This window comes from Sus scrofa, chromosome 8 (assembly GCF_054392235.1).
Source record: "Sus scrofa isolate SSC_HxYL_T2T_F1_AM1 chromosome 8, Sscrofa_HxYL_maternal_Yorkshire_Landrace_v2.0, whole genome shotgun sequence".
NCBI classification, from domain to species: domain Eukaryota; kingdom Metazoa; phylum Chordata; class Mammalia; order Artiodactyla; family Suidae; genus Sus; species Sus scrofa.
This window is the reverse complement of record NC_139390.1, coordinates 129,667,839-129,685,245: the sequence shown is the minus strand read 5'-3', so window position 1 is coordinate 129,685,245 and position 17,407 is coordinate 129,667,839. Positions and strand designations below refer to the sequence as shown.

The 17,407-nt window shown below is 34.7% G+C and overlaps 1 protein-coding gene across 4 annotated transcripts in view; it reads right to left on the bottom strand.

Moving 5' to 3' along the window:
• Positions 1–17,407, bottom strand: part of LOC110262188 (uncharacterized) — a 665,542-nt gene that overhangs the window by 500,239 nt on the left and 147,896 nt on the right. The window lies entirely within an intron of this gene.

Here is a 17,407-nt window from a genome sequence, read left to right as displayed (position 1 = left end):
TCTAATTTTGTGAAAAATTCAGGATAATGTATCTAATTATCACTATTCATAACCTGGCTTAGCCTGCTGACTTGTCAAGAAGAAAATATATAAGCTATATACAAAGAAATCCACTATAAATATCCCAGTTTAACATCACCACCACATATTTTGTAAGAAAATACCGATGGCAGCCACTTTTATGGAGTGCTTCCGAAGCTAGCGACTCGCTGAGAGCAACAAACCTTGAGATGAATGGACATGTATATTCTCAGCATCAAAAGATGTACATATGCATACATACATACATATATATATCAAAGTATATTTACACTAACTTTCAAATATAGATATTCCTATAAGCATACATGCATATCTGAAAGATTATATTTATAGGAAGTAAGATATTTATCATTTTTTACTTAGATGGAATTTCCTTCAGCAATTTTTAAAACAGAGCTACCAATCCCACTGTGTGTTTTATCCTGACAGTAAGACCTAAAAATTAAGCATACATATGAAATAGATTGTCCTCGAAGGAGAGAAACTATTAGAGTCAATTTCTGCATGTTTAACTAGAACATCTTGGAAAACTAAGAACCTAGGCATTCAAATTGCTTTTTGAACCCATCTGAAATTTAATGTGTCTATATTTGCTATAAAGCCCATGGCAATAATAGGGTTAACTTTGAGGGAAAGTGTAAATATCAACTGAGGAAGGATATTCATTTTAAATATTCTTCTCTGTCAGTAACCGATACAATCCATCACATTTTTACATGTTTTCACTGAAATGGAAGAATGGTCAAATTCAAAAGATAATGTTATCTGTCATTCATACCTCTAAAAACCTTGATGTTTCTGTTCCTAATTCCAATATGCATAATTTAATGCTATTTCCTCATAAATTACATGTAAAATATTAGCATGTACCTCCAGATCTTCGGGCTCTTGATCCATGTCCATAAAATATTATTGATAATATTGTATGAAAATTGAGACTAAAAGGTCAATTAATAGTAGTTAATGCTAATACCATTAAGAGATTGGACTTAAGATTAAAAAAATTATCGTTTATAGTTTGTTATATTTAGAGTGTGCTTTTGTGTACACACAGTGACTATTCAATGTTGCTCTATAATGGGATGGATAGCGACCCCCCCAGAAGGAATTGTCTAAGTCCTAACCCCCTGTGATATGTGCAGATATAATTATATTAAGGATCTTGTGGTTACAGTTAGGGTGGGCTTAAATCCAACAACTGGTATCCTCAGAAAGGAGAGGAATATTTGAGACACCCAGAGACACATAGGGAAGGATGTGTGAAAACAGAAGCAGAGACTGGAGTTATAATATCTATATGCCAAGAAGTCCCTGAAGCCACCAGAAGCCAGAGGGGAGGCATGGATTGGATTACTCCTCAAATACTTTAGAAAGTACCAACCCTGCCGAGATTTTTATTTTAGTTACCTAAACTTTAGACCTGCGAGAGAATAAATTTCTACTGTTTTAGTCAACTAAGTTTGAAATAATTGGTTATGACCTTCCTAGGAAAGCAACACAGCCTCACTTAACATGTACTCTAAAACACACAGATATATATTTACTCAAGATGAAAAATAATGAACTAAATTGATATGAGTATCATTGCCTTAGAGATAAGAGTAAAAATATTCTTTCAATATATGCTGTATTTCCTTTTCTCTTGATACACTACAGAGCATTACAGTGTTTGGTCAAAGCAGTTATCACGAACTATGAGTTGATTTTTTAAAGACATCTCCTCAGGCAAGGGAAACAAAAGCAAAAATCAATAGACTGGACTACATGAAACGAAAACGCTTTTACACAGCAAAGAAAACTATCAACAAAATTAAAAGGCCACCTACTGAATGGGAGAAGATATTCATAAAAACATATTTGATGAGGGGTTAATATACAAAATATACAAAAAAACTCAACTCATACAACTCAACATTAAAAATAAAACCTAACTTAAAAATGGGCAGAGGAAATTTTTCCAAGGAAAATATACAGATGGCCAGCAGGCACATGAAGAGATGTTCAGCATCACTAATCATCAGAGAAATGCAAATCAAAAAACTGCAATGAGATATCGCTGTATACCTGTCGGAATGGCTGTTATCAAAAAGACACCAAGTAACAAGTGTTGGTAAGGCTGTGGAGAAAAGGGAACACTTGTGCATTTTTGGAGAGAATGTAAACTGGTGCTGCCACTATGGGAAATGGTATGGACAATCCTCAAAAAGTAAAAAACAGAACCACCATACGATCCAGCAATTCCACTCCTCAGTGTTTATCTGAAGAAAATAAAAACACTAATTAGAAAAGATATAGGTACCCCCATGTGCACGGCAGCATGACTTACAAAAGTCGAGACATGGAAGCAACCCAAGTGTCCACCAATATATGCATGTTTAAAGAAGATAATATATATAAATGACATATGTATATATATGTATGAAAACTACTCAAAAGAAATCTTGCTATATTTTGCTATTTGTGAAGTGAACACACATAGAAGGTATTATGCTAAGTGAAGTAAGTCTGACAGAGAAAAATACTGTATGACTTGAATCTAAAATACAAATGAACAAACATAATAAAACATACACAGAGTAACAGATAGAGTGAACAAAGAAATATTTGCCAGAGGGATGAGGGGTAGGAGCAGGAAAGAAATAGGTGAGGGAGGTAAAGCAGTATGATCTCCCAGCTGCAAAATTAATGAGTCATAGACAGGAAATGCAGAGTGTTGGGAATATAGTCAATGACTTCATTACAGTCAATAATCGATGACATATATTTATACGGCAACCTACTGTAACCAGACTTACGATAATCATTTAGAAACGCATAGAACTATTGAATCAGTATGCTGTGCACCAGGAACGAAGGTAGTGCTGCAGGTCAATTTTACTTCGAAAACAAGCTCGTGGAAAAAGAGATCCGATTTGTGATCATCAGAGGCACTGATGGAATGCGGGGAGGAATAATGGGATAAAGGCAATCAAAATGTACACTTGCAGTTTAAAGTACTAGTGATGTACAGTGAAACTTGATAAACATAATTAGTACTGCTCCATATCATTTATGGAAGTTGTTAAGAGTAAATCCTAAGAGGTCTCATCACAAGAAAATTTTTTCTGTTTCTTTAATTTTGTACTTAGATGATGGAAGTTCACTAAGCTTACTGTGATAGTCACTTCATGATGAATGTAAATTATATCATTATGCTGAATATCATAAACTTACACAGTTCTGTATGTCAATTATATTTCAATAAAACTGAAAGGGAAAAGAACAGGAATTGGAGCACTCAAAGTTAAAATAAATTTCCTTAAAATCAAGAAAAAAAAAAAGACTCTGAAAGTGAATAAATACTGACCATCTTAACCAAAAATTTACATAAACTTTCTTTTTCAATAGTCAAAGAATGACAAATATCTAAGTCTAAAAGAGTTGTATTAAGTAAAATTTTAACAAACTGAGGAATAATGTGTGGTAGAAATTTAATTATCAAACATGCCCTTTGAGAAGAAACATAAAGTAATAGTGTATCTTGATTTGATGACATTCTTTATGACTGACATGTAGGCTGTTAGTTGAAGGAGGCCAGGGGAGTTTTTTGCCTAACACCTTTCTAAGGATTCTCTCTCTTGTGCAAAGAGACTTGGAAATGCCAGGGTTGCCATGTATGCCTTTTCCCAGTGCAGAAGTTTAATCTGAATCAGATGGTAATGTTATCCTTAGGATATTCTATTCTGTAAAGAAGTAAAATATATTCTTGTGTTTGTAACTGGGTCACCATGCTGTACAGTAGGAACAAAATGCTATTGGGGAAATAACAATTAAAAAAACAATTACTTAATTAAAAAATAAATGTTTTCTTCTAATTTCATGGTTATGTTTTTGGTGTTTTGTTGGTTTTGTTGGTTTTCTTTTTCATTTGAACTTTTAAAAAAACAAGATAAAAACTGTGTCTCTGTCATAGATTATTCTGAATTAATGCTTTTGAGAGTAGTTGCAATAAATAAAACTTAGGATGACCCCCTATGCTTACTGTATAATCCCCTAACTTTGAATGTGCACTGGGTCTGAGATTTCCTTGTTACTAGTGAAACATGGCCAAAGTGCTGAGATGTCACTCCCATGATTACATTTCATGCATACGTACATCTATTTTTATAAACATGCACATATGTATATTTATACTTATATCTGTGTACATCTATTTTACTCTATAAAAACAAAACAAACACATATACACATATATATGCAAGCATGTATTTCTCTGTAAAATACACAAGCATGCATTTGTATGTAAGCCTGTTAGGAAAACTTCTTTCTCTTTCTGGTTTTGAAGAAATAAACTGCCATCTTGGGAGAGTGCTTATGGAGAGGGCCTATGTCCAAAAAAATGAAAGCAACTTTTGGAGCTTGAAGCAGTCCCAGGTAAAGGCTATCAAGAAAGTGAGGACCTCAGTTCTGTAACTATAAGGAGACAGGTGTTGTCAAGAACCTGAGAGTCTGGAAGTGAATCTTCATCCAGTTCAGCCTCTGACAAGAATGCTCTCCTAGTCAATACCTGGATTGCAGACTAGGCTTTACCCATGGAAACGGAGATAAAAAGGGTGTTGCTTTAAGGCTCTCAATTTGTGGTAATTCATCATGCTGCAATGGAAAATTAATACAGTAGTCAACTGAACAACATTAGCGATCAATCTATTCTTCTTCATTGCTGGATTTTAGTATGAATTAAATTACTTTATACACACGAGTATCATTTTCCCATTCTATTTTTTTCCATTTTCATCTGTCAACCTCTCCAGTAGTAGTTTGTTCAGAAATCAGCCCCCTCCTTGCTCTAGAATTTGAAAATATTTGCATGGTGATAAGACCTTTTGTTTGTTTTGTTTTGATTTGGTTTCTAGTATAATTCATTCTTGCTAACTGCTATTTGATCATTCGCATAAACTATTCATTAGCATATACATGCATTATATCAATGAGAAAACCTTTTGCTACTGTGTTATAAGTTACTTTTTAATAAAAATATTTTAAGCTGGCAACTGCCTATAGTCAAAGAAGTGGGTGCCATTATGAAAAAAAACTGCCATTATGTTAAATATTTTGAGCTATACCTGTTCAAGAGCTCTTCCAAGTGACTGATGGGCTCTCTGTCCAATATTCCTACTTTAAAAGCTCATTATTATAAAAATTATAATGACATGAATTTTTATCTCACTCTTGTTTTTATTGCATCAATTCTAATATCCTGATTAACAGAGAGTCAAGCAGATGTTTCTGTTTTCCTCTGCTGATTTGTCAGGTTTAACATACTCTCTATAGAGAGGTTTTGTTGTTGATTTTTTCCCACTACGTTCAACTTTTCTTCACATTCTTGCATTTGCCCCAATCCTTAGGGCTTTGCAACCTCTTGAGAGGTGTTCCTGTCCATGCCTCCTTCCCTCCTGGGATCTGTCAGCCAAATCCAGTCGTCAGTGAGATACTTTCCTCGGTACCAACTGATGAAGGATGGGGCGTGCTATAAGGTGTGGTTTTGATATTTTAAATGCCATCCATAGTATTTACCTGGATCTATAAAAAGTATAAGCCATTCTTAATGGCCATAAATTTCTCTTTTTACATTTGATTCTTAAATCTGTTAAAAACAGATTAAGTTCAAGCTTTAAGAAAATGAGGGGAATAGAGAATAGTCAAGAGTATAATTCCTGAATCAGACAGCTATGACTTGCTGGCTTCAAATACTTTCTTTGCTATTTACTGGCAATAGGGCTTTGAACATGCAAGTCAATCTCTTGGAGTTCAGTTCTCATATCTCAAAAATTAGTATCACTAGAGTGCTTCTTCATATGGCAGATGAAATACATGAATGAAAACACTTGGTATATAACTTGTGCTCAGTAAATAAATGTGTGCAAACCTATTTATTGTTATCAATACAACTATTAATATAAGAAGGCATTTTTAATACCAGTGGTTCTTCAATATCAGGGGTGATTTGTCCCTCAGGGGACACTTGGCCAGGGCTGGAAAGATATTTGCTTGTCACGACCAGGTTGGTGGGTAAGGAGATTCTACTGGCATCTAGTGGGTAGAGAAAAGGAATAATGTTAAGTACCTTATAATACTTGTGATAGTCTTCCACAAAGATAAGTCATCCTTCTCGAAATGCCAGTAGTGCTGAAGACAAAATCTCTGTCATAATTCTGTCTCATTATGGTTCGTTCTCCAGCACTGATGATGTTTCATTCAAAAGATCACACTATTAAAAGCATTTTAACTTTTCTTCCATGTGCTTAAAGTCATGCCTCTGTTCCTGTAAATTAATTGACTTAGACTGAAACAAATGACTTAATGTATAAAATATTAGGTATAGAAAAAAAGCCTGAACAGACACCCTCTTATGATATGATGGCTAACACTTTTCTTATAAAATACACTGTTCACTATTAGCAAAATCATGATGGTTTTGGCCTTTATCAAAATATAAAAAAAATAAAATATCAGTCATTATTAGTAAGTTATTTAGGGATCTATGCAAGCATACTTAATGTAATTAAAACCTTGGAAATTGTATAAGTTGCAAAAGCTTATTATTGTATTTAGAGTGAATTTTTTTCAACAATGACAAGTTACATAGTTACAGGGTTTAGCAGCTGATTTTAATCAGTACAATTAATCATCATTAGTGTACACTTTATAATGATCAATACATTCAATTTTGTGACCGGAGTTGATCACCAAAGAATGTATTAGTAATTGTCCAGAAACTTAAGAAAATAGGCTGGTAGTTCCCATTTTAAGTCACTAATTATTTTCCATTACTAACAATTATTTGAGTTATTTCTGGTATTTTTCAGTTTGAATTAATGTTGAATGACAGAAGCAGTTACATTTAAACATATTTGCAAATTAAGCAAATGTCCTATACTAAATTTTGCACTGACTTGGAATTTTTAGTGCTTTTCATCTATTTAACTAAAAAGCAAAAATAAATATATAACATATGCACATCAGCACACATTATATATGGATATACCTTAAACACACACACATATATATACACACAAACATGGGCACATATATTTTTTCAATAGGTATATTAAACGCCACTTTCTCAGTGAAGACTTTCTTGACAAATCTCTTTAAAACAACAGTTGTCCATATACTCTTTCCCTTTTCCTCCTTGTTCTAGTGTACTCCATGATATGAATAATGTCTTCCCTCCAAGACTAAAGTAGTTGATTTCCCTAAATTCACCAAAAAAAAAAATGTATATATATGTGTGTGTATACATATATATACACACATACACACACACATATATATGAAATGAAGAGGCTCAGGAACCATTTCCAGTTAAAAAAAAAAAAAAAAAAAGGAGAATTCACCTGAAGGAGCAAACAATGAAACAGACCTCTGCAGTTTAATAGACACTGAGTTCAAAACGGAGATAGTTAAAACTACTGAAGGGATTAAGGGTGAATATAAAGGAATTAAGAGCAGAAATAAACAGATTACTTTAGAAAGGAACTAAAAATAAAAGGAGGAGCCAATAAAAATGAGAAAATTCATTTGCAGAGAGGCAAACTGTGTTAAAGGTACTAAAGAGCAGAATGAACAATGCAGAGGAATGAATTAGGGACTTGGAAGATAGAATAAAGGAAATCACCCAATCGGGATAGGAGACAGAAAACTGAATGAAAAAACGCAAAAACAATGTAAGAGATCTGTGGGATAATATAACGCAGGTCAATCTATGCATAAGAGGAATTCCAGAAGGAGAAGAAAAATAAAAGGGGATTGAAAATACATTTGAAGAAATTATGGCTTAAAACTTTGCAACTCTAAAGGAAACAGATATCAAGATACAGGAAGCACAGAGGGTCTCAAACAATTTGAACCCAAACAGGCCCACACCCAGACATATTATAATAAAAATGTCAAAAGTTAAAGAGAGGATTCTAAAGCAGCAAGAGAAACACAAAGCATTAATTATAAGGGGACCTCCATAAGGCTATCAGCTGATTTCTCTACAGAAACACTACAGGTCAGAAGAGATTGGCAATACATATTTAAAGTTCCGAAAGGGAAAAATTTGCAGGCTAGAATATTCTACCCAGCAAGAATGTCATTTAAAATAGAATTTTAATAGTATTTTAAAAAGAAATACTGAAAGCGTTTCTCTAAATAAAAAAGAAATAAGAAGTAATAGGATGGAGGAAATCCCAATTGGAAAGCAATAACTTAAATAAGCCACTATACAGATCTGAAAGGAAAAAAAAAATACTGTTGTCAAGTGATGATAAATACAAGGAACAGCAAAAGGGCAAACATGAAGATGTTAAAAAAAGAACTTCAAAATCATAGAATGTGGGAAAAGAAAGTAGGAAAATCTAGGCTCTTTTTTAGAATGTGCTTGAGCCTGTATGACCATCAGGCCAAAACAAGCAGATATAGGAATGAGTTAACATACTTGAAAAATAGGGCAACCACAAATCAAAACCAAATATTAAATTCACAAAAACTAAAAAGAAAAGGACACGAGCATATAGTAAAATGAAATCATCCAACCAAAAAAAGAAAAAAAAAAAAAACAAGGAGAAACAGAATCAACTGGAAAACAATGTTTAAAATGGCAATAAATACATAATTATCAATAATTACCTTAAGTGTCAATGAAATAAATGCTCCAATCAAAAGAAACAGAGTGGCAGATTGCATATAAAAGCAAGAGCCTAAGACATTACTGTCTACAAGAGACTCACCCGAGGGTAAAGGACCTATAGAATGAAAATAAGGGGATGGGAAAAGATATCTCATGCTAGCAGAAAAGACAGGAAAGCAGGAGTTGTAATCTCCTATCAGACAATATAGACTTTAAAATGAAGGCCATAAAGAAAGACAAAGGACACAATTTAATGATAAAAAGATCAATTCAGAAGAAGATTTTACAATTGTCAATACATATGCACCTAATATAAGAGCACCCAGACACATACAACAAATATTAACAGACATAGAGGAGAAATTGATGGGAATACAATAGTAGGAGACTTTAACACCCCACTCACATCAATGGACAGATCCTCTAGACAGAAAATAAATAAGGCAACAGAGATCCTAAATGACACAATAGAAAAGTTGGACTTGACATTTTCAGGACATTACATCCAAAAAAAATCAGAATATACATTCTTTTCAAGTGCACATGGAACATTCTCAAGAATTGCTCAACAGATTTAAGAGTAAAGAAATTATTTCAAGCATCTTCTCTGACCACAATGGCATGAAACTACAAATCAACCACAGGAAAAGAAAGGAGAAAAAGTTGAGTACACAGAGACTAAAAAACATGTTACTTAAAAACAATGAGTCAATAAGGAAGTCAAGAACGAAATTAGGAGTTCCCCTCTTGGCTCAGAGGAAACAAAGCTGATTAATATCCCTGAGGACACAGGTTTGATTCCCAGCCTCACTCAGTGGGTTAAGGATCTGGCATGACCATGAGCTGTGGTGTATATCGCAGATGCAGCTTTGATCTAGGGTTGCTGTGGCTGTGGTGTAGGCCAATGGCTACAACTCTAACCCAGCCCCTAGCCTGGGAACTTCCATAAGCTGTGGTTGAGGCCCTAAAAAGACAAAAAAAAAAAAAAAATTATAAAATACCTTGAGACAAATGATAATGAAGACACTACCATTCAAAATTTATGTGATGCCCCAAAAGCAGTGCCTCCAGGGAAATAAACAGTGACATAAGCCTTCCTCAAAAAAGAAGAAAAATCTCAAATCGACAACTTAACCCACCAACTATATGAATTAGAAAAAGAAGAATAAACAAAACCTAATGTCAGCAGATAGAAGGAAATCAAAAAGATCAGAGAGGAAATCAATAAAAGAGACATTCAAAAAAAAAAATAAGGAAAAAAAAAAAAAAAAAAAACCAAGAGCTGGTTCTTTTTTTTTTTTTTTTTTTTTTTTTTTTTTGCCTTTTCTAGGGCCGATCCCACAGCATATGGAGGTTCCCAGGCTAGGGGTCTAATCAGAGCTATAGCCACCAGAGCCACAGCAATGTGGGATCCAAGCCATGTCTGTGACCTATACCACAGCTCAGGGCAACATCGGATCCTTAGCCCACTGAGCAAGGCCAGGGATCGAACCTGCAACCTCGTGGTTCCTAGTCAAGATTCGTTAACCACTGAGCTATGTCAGGAACTCTGAAAAGAGCTGGTTCTTTGCAATAAAACTGACAAACTTCTGGCCAGACTCACCAAAAAGAGGAGAGAAAAAACCCAAATAAACAAAATAAAAAATGAAAAAAGAGAAATTTCAACAGATACTGCAGAAAAGCAAAAAAACCATGAGAGAATACTATGAACAATTAAATGCTGTCAAATTTGACAACCTAGAAGAAATGGACAACTTTCTAGACACTTACAGCCTCCCAAAATTGAATCAAGAGGAAACAGATCAAGCAAACAGACCGATCACTAGAGATGAATTTTCCAGAGGAAATAGATCAAGTGAACAGACTGATCACTAGAGATGAATTTGAATATGACATAAAAACACTTCTTACAAACACATCCAGGACCAGATGGCCTAACAGGCAAATTCTTCCAAATATACAGATAAGAACTTATACCCATCCTCCTCGAACTTTTCCAGAAGGTTGAAGAAGAAGGAACAGTCCCAAAGATATTCCATGAAGCCACCATCACCCTAATGCCCAAACCAGAGAACGATACTACCAAAAAATAAAATTATAGGCCAATATCTTTGATGAATTTAGGCAAAAAAATTCTCAACGAAATTATAGCCAACCAAATCCAACAACATATAAAAAAGATCATATAACGAGACCAAGTGGGATTCATCCCAGGTTCACAAGGATGGATCAACATATGCAAATCAATAAACATCCTATACCACATTAACAGAAGTCAAAAACCACATGATAATCTCAACAGATGCAGAAAAAGTCCAACATCCATTCATGATAAAAACTTTTACAAAGTGGGATAGAGGGAACATACCTTAATATAATAAGTGGCATTTAGGAAAAAACCCATAGCAAATGTAATACTCAATGGAGAAAAGCTGAAAGCCTTCCTGCTAAAATCTGGAACAAGACAAGTTTGCCCACTCACCACTTTTATTCAACACAATATTGGAAGTCCTAGCCACAGTGATCAGACAAACAAAAGAAATAAAAGGTATCCAAATTTTTGGAAGAGAAGAGTTAAAATTGTCACTGTATGCAGATGAAATGATACTATATAAAGAAAAACCTAAGGACTCCATGGAAAAACTACTCTAATTTTTCAGTGAATTCAGCAAAGTAGCAGAATACAAGATTACCATTCAGAAATTGGCTGCAATTCTGTACACTAAAAATGAAATATCAGAAAAGGAATACAAAAAACAATACCTTTTAAAATCACACCACCGAAAATTAAATACCTAGGAATAAACCCAACCAAGGAGGTGAAACACTTATAGGCTGATAACTATAAAACATTAATTGAGGAAAAAAAGAGGATTCAAATAAATGGAAAGATATTCCACGCTTACAATATTAATTGGAAAAAAATTAGTATCGTTAAAATGGCCATACTACCCAAAGCAATCTACAGATTAAATGCAATCCCTATCAAATTACCCATGACATTTTTCACAAAACTACAAAAAAAAAAAAAAAAGTATATGGAACTTTAAAAGACTCCGAATTGCCAAAGCAATCCTGAGGAACAAAAACCAAGCAAGAGGCACAGCCCTCCCAGACTTCAGGCAATATTACAAAGCTACCGCAAACAAGAGAGTGTGGTACTGGTACCAAAACAGACATGCAGACCAATGGAACAGAATAGAGAACTCAGAAATAAACCCAGACAGCTATGGTCAATTAATCTTCGACAAAGGAGGCAAGAATATAAAATGGGGAACAGACAGCCTTTTTAGCAAGTGATGCTGGGAAAACTGGACAGCTGCATGTAAATCAATGAAACTGGAACACACCTTTATACCATGCACAAAAATAAATTCAAAATGGCTTAAAGACTTAAATGTAGGAGAATATACCATCAACCCCCTAGAAGAGAACATAGGCAAAACATTTCTTTGACATTAACCTTAGAAATGTCTTCTCAGGTCAGTCTCTCAAGGCAACTGAAATAAAGGGAAAAATAAACCAATGGGACCTAATTCAACTGACAAGCTTTTGCACAGCAAAGGAAACCATAAAAAAAAAAGACAACCTATGGAATGTGAGAAAGTAGTTTTAAACGATGCAACTGACAAGGGCTTCAACTCTAAAATATACGAGCAACTTAAACAACTCAACAGCAAATAGCCAACAACCCAATTGAAAAATGGGCAAAGGACCTGAATATACGTTTCTCCAAGGAAGATATACAGATGGCCAACAGGCACATGAACAACTGCTCAACATTACTGACTATTAGAGAAATGCAAATCAAAACTATGAGGTACCACTTCACACATGTCAGAATTCCCATCATTAATAAGTCAACAAATAATAAATACTGGAGAGGGTGTGGAGAAAAGGGAACCCTCCTACACTGTTGGTGGGAATGTAAATTGGTACAACCACTATGGAAGCCAGTATTGGAGGTACCTCAGTTAACTATCTATAGAACTACCATATGACCCAGCAATCCCACTCTTGGGCATATACCCAGATAAATCTTTTCTTGAAAAAGACACATGCACCCTTATGTTCATTGCAGCACTATTCACAATAGGCGAGACATGGATGTGGTATATATACACAATGGAATACTACTCATCCATTAAAAAGAATAAAATAATGCCATCTGCAGCAACATAGATGGAAATAGAGATTCTCATACTAAGTAAATCAGAAAAAGAAAAACAAATACCATATGTTTTCACTTATATATGGAATCTAATATATGACACAAATGAATCATCCCACAGAAAAAAACTCATGGACATGGATAACAAACTTGTGGTTGCCAAGGGGGAGGGAGAGGGCATGGGATGGACTTGGAGTCTGGGGTTAATAGATGCAAACTATTGCATTTGGAGTGAATAAGCAATGAGATCTGTCTGTATAGCACAGCGAACTATATCTAGTCACTTATGATGGAAAATGAAGGAGAAAAATGTGAGAGAAAGAACATATATATGTTTGTGTGTTTGACTGTGTCACTTTGCTGTACAGTAGAAATTTATAGAGCTGTAAACCAACTACAATGGAAAACATACAAATCATTTAAAATAAATAAAAAAATCACTTACATAAAATGGCATAATACACTCAGCGCCCCCGCCCCAGCCTGTGCAAGCAGAACCGACGGGTATGGTGAGAAGATTGCATTTCATTCCTTTATATTCAATATGATCTCTCTTTTTTCTCTTTCTCCCCACAGCACACATAAAAATATGAGCTTTGGGGTCTGATATGTTGCCTTAATTACAGCTCTGCCTGTTAGCAACTACGGGAGCTCAGGCAAAGTAATAACTTACATACCTCAGTGTCTCTGAGAATAGTGAGCTCGCTTATCTCACAGAAGGCTTAAATTAGCTAATATTTTTAAAGTACTCAGAAAAGAGTAAACACTATGTAAGTGTTAGTTTAATGATTGATCATCATGATAGCAAAGCTGTTTGTCACTACTGTATCTCCAGAATCTATAACATACTTGGCAAATGGTACACAGCCAAAGTGTGTTGAAGAGTGGGTTTATCCTTTGCTACCAAATGTTCTCTGATTTTTTCTGTCACAAACATACTAATATGTTATTTTCGAAACTGTCATGTCTTCTATCTCTTCTCCTCTAAATGGGCAAAGGGGGAATAGATGAAAGGCAGCAATATTTACCAAAAAATTGGAGGGGAATATTTTTAAGATTGTACTTAAACAAAAACACTGCAATTATAAAGCCAAGGCAATCTTCTGTGACGGCAAATTACAACATGTTGACTAAAAACAGCTTTCTACTTAGACTAAGTATAATGTGAAAACTGAGTTTAGGTACACATGTAACTAATAGCAAAGAAAGATTTCTGCTTTGTAGCTGGCAAGCCATCTTCTTGGGGATTGTGTTTGATTTATTGTTGAATCTGATAGAGGACACAGTAAGTGAAATTAAACTTATAACAAATATTAACTTATTTTTTCCCATGTGCACTTGAGAATGAGTTTTTTTTTCAATTTAAATGCATTAAATTGCTGAAATTGTGACTAAGACAAATGTAAACATAAACATTTTTAGATTACATTTTTATTTTCTTTGATTTCATACATCAAATCTAGAGATAATGACAAGCTAAGATGTAGGCCTAAAACCTCATTAAATCCTCACAAAAACAGTTGAGGATATATTAACATATTATACTTTAAAAATTAAAAATCAAAAGATTAATAAGTATCTTGTCTTTTATGACACAGCCAATAGCCAAATCCAAGTGTATGAGACTGTTAAGCCAATGTTTTCACATCATATCAAGACTTCTCTTCACTGTTAGAACTAAGATCACATAGGTTTTATCATTAATATAGGCATTAATTTTAAATTTTAGGATTGATTCTTATATCAATTTTACATACAAATTTCTGCTTCTATTTATGAAGAAAAATCAAGGGCATAATCTCCCACCATAAACAGCTAGAAACTACGCAAATAACATGAAACAATTTCTAGACATTGTACAATACACAGATTTGTGATCACTGAAAGATGGGACACACACCATGAGACATACCTTTCCCCGTTGCCTTGCCTGGAGACAATTCACAGACCATTAATGCAAGAGGAGAAATCCAAAAGGCCTCAGCATTTTGATATGACTGAATTGAGAGTATGAAGATCAGATATTTGAGGAATCTGTGTCAATTAGAGGTCTAAGAGTTCTAGAGAGGAGGGAGCTTGTTCACAAAGTACTCTGGGAATCTGTGTAGAGATTCTTGGTTTCTTTGTTTTGTTTGATTTTGTCTTTATTTGGGGCTACACCTGCAGCATATGGAGGTTCCCAGGCTAGGGGGTGAATCAGAGCTATAGCTGCCAGCCTACACCATAGCCACGCAACAAGGGATCTGAGCCTTGTCTGAGACCTACACCTCAGCTCACAGCAATGCTGGATCCTTAACCCACTGAGAGAGGCCAGTGATGGAACCTGTGTCCTTATAGATGCTAGTCTGATTGGTTTCTGCTGAGCCATGATGGCAACTCCCAGATTGAGTTTCTGATGAGTACTAGGCTGTGCATGAATGGAATAAAACTCTAAAAGGCAGGGCAAAGAAAGACCAGGGATCTGTAAGCTTAAGGATTCCGAGGGCTTACACAGGGCAGGTAGACATTCATGCTCCAAACCACCAAAAACAGAGAATCTCCAGTAACCAGTGGTGATGCTAGAGAGACTATGCCTTAGTAAATGTTGAGATCTTTGGAGTGAATATACTTTTATACTTTTGTGAATACTCATGCTGTACCAGAGCTTAAAAACAAACTGGGATAAAATTTATCCCCCCAAAATAAAATTTAAGGCAAAAAAATTTAAACACCAAACACTGTCTGACATAATTGCAATGTTCAACATCCAATCAAAATTACTATACAAAACCAAAAAGCCAAAAACTGTAACAATAATCAGAATAAAAGTTACTTTAAAACAGACCTAGAAATGATAGAGACATTGGATTTATTTTAAAAAATGCTAAAACAGCTATTATAATTACATACAAGTATTTAAAGTAAAATATAGATAGGTAGTAATATCATATTTTTTAAAATAGCCAAAGAAAAGTTCTAGATATAAAAACTAGACTATCTAAAAATCAAAATTTTATTGGATGGGATTAAGAGTAGATAGGACATTGCAGGGGGAGAAAAAAAGGATCAATGAACTTTTAATCATAGCAATGCAGTCTACCCAAAGTGAAGAAGAAAAAGAGAAAAAAAAAAGGAATTGAAGTCTGAGCCTATGGAATAATTCAAAGCAGTGTAAAAATGATATACAGTTGACCTTTGAACAACATGAGCTTGAACTGCATGGGTCCACTTATATACGGATTTTTTCCAAGAAATATTTTGGAAAATATTTTTGATATTTGTGACAATTAAAAAAAAATACAGATACAGACAACATATCCTAGAAATATCTAATAATTAAGCAAAATTTAGATAATGCATGAATGCATAAAATATATGTATACTAGTCTATTTTATCATTTACCACCATAAAACAAATATATTATAAAAAGTTAACATTTACCAAAATTTATGCATGCACTTATAGGCCTTACATGGTGCCATTTAGAGCAGAGAGAAATGGGGCGTTCCCACTGTTGCACAGCAGGTTAAGGACCCAATGTTGTGTCTTCAGTGACACAGGTTCAATCCCCGGTCTGGAAACAGTGGGTTAAAGATGGGAATTGCCACAGCTGTAGTGTCAGTCACAATTGCTGCTCAAATTTGATCCTGGTCCAAGAACTTCCACTTGCCACGGGTACAGAAAATAAAAAAAGTGGAGAGAAATGGAAACAAAATTCTTGTTCATAGCTGCATAAAATTTACTCTAGTATATACTGTACCACTGTAATAATTTTGTATGGACTGCCTGTTGCTATGTGGTGAGCTCAAGCATTGTGAGTATCATCTTAAAACACTGCGTAACACTAAGCATCTCAATGTGAGCAGTTCATCTCTCCAGTAAATTGTGTACCACAATAGAAAGTTCTCTCTGAGTTCTCATGTATTCGTATTTTGTTTATTGCAATATGATAAACCTTGAGTAACACCATGGGCCCCTTATGAAATGCCATTAGTGATGCTGGAAGGGTTCGCAAGAAGCAGAGGAAAGTCACAACACTACAATAACAAGCTGAATTGCCTGATATGTACCACAGACTGAGGCAAGTAGCTACCATTGCCCACCATTTCAAGATAAATGAATCAAGTATAAGGGTCAACATTAAAAAAAAATGGAAATCATAAGAGTTCCCATTGTGGCTTAAGCAGATTAAGGACCTGACACAGTCTCTGTGAGGATGCAGGTTCAATCCCTGGCTTTGATCAGTGGGCTGAATATCTGGTGCTGCTGCACGCTGTGGTATAGGTCACAGATGAGACTTGGATCCAGTGTCTCTGTCTGTGGTGTGGACCACAGCTACAGCTCCAATTCAACCCCCAGCCTGGGAACTTTGATATGCCACAAGCACAGTGATGAAAAGAAAAGGAACTATTTTACTCTAATAAAAATAAAATATAAAAAATAAAGGAAATTTGTGAAGCTATAGCTGCAGCTATGCCAGTAGGCACAAAAATATCTTTTAAAACTCGTCTTGAAAATGCACATTTTGTGGAGATGTAGTGTTGCTTTAATAAGAAAGGCA